The sequence below is a fragment of the Octodon degus genome, unplaced genomic scaffold, assembly GCF_000260255.1.
Source record: "Octodon degus isolate 3935 unplaced genomic scaffold, OctDeg1.0 scaffold00009, whole genome shotgun sequence".
Classification (NCBI taxonomy): domain Eukaryota; kingdom Metazoa; phylum Chordata; class Mammalia; order Rodentia; family Octodontidae; genus Octodon; species Octodon degus.
Window position 1 is genome coordinate 2,116,794 of NW_004524585.1, and position 776 is coordinate 2,117,569.

The window sequence follows — 776 nt, forward strand, 5'->3', positions numbered from 1 at the left end:
GTGGAAGACTCTGTGTATGTCTACCAAGTCCATTTGATCCAAGATCTGGTTCAGTTGTGCTACTTCTTCGCTAATTTTTTTGTCTGATTGATCTATCGATTTGGGATGAGGGCGTGTTAAGGTCTCCTGCTAAGATTGTTGTATTGGATATTAGATTTTATGTCTATTAAAGTTTGTCTTATATAGTTGGGTTTTTCCGTGTTTGGTGCATACATATTTATGATTGTTATTTCTTCATCTTGAATTTTTCTTCTAACTAGTATATAGTGGCCTGCTTCATTTCGTTTGCTTATTGTTGGTTTGAAGTTGAGACTGTCTGAGAATAGGATTGCTACCCCTGCTTTTTTTGAAGTGCTGGGGAATGTAGTATTGTTTTCCATTCTTTGACTTTCAGCCTGTGAGTTTCTTTATGGGTTAAATGTGTTTCTTGTATGCAACATATTGCTGGGTTTTGTTTCCTAATCCACTGTGCCAATCTATTTCTCTTAATTGATGAATTGAGTCCATTTACATTGATGGTTATTATTGAGATGTGTTGACTTACGATTGACATGTTATTTGAACGCTGTTTTTAAACTTTTTTCTCCTGTGCTTAATTGTTTGTCCTGTTTAATGGGTTTCTTCTGTTCTCGTTGTTGGAGTTCTGATCATTTTGGTCCTTCTCTAGAACATCTTTCAGTAGTCTGTGTAGGGATGGTTTAGCCATCATGAAATTCTTTAGTTGTTCTTTGTCATGAAAGTATGTCACTTTTCCATCAAACTTGAGAGTTTTGCAG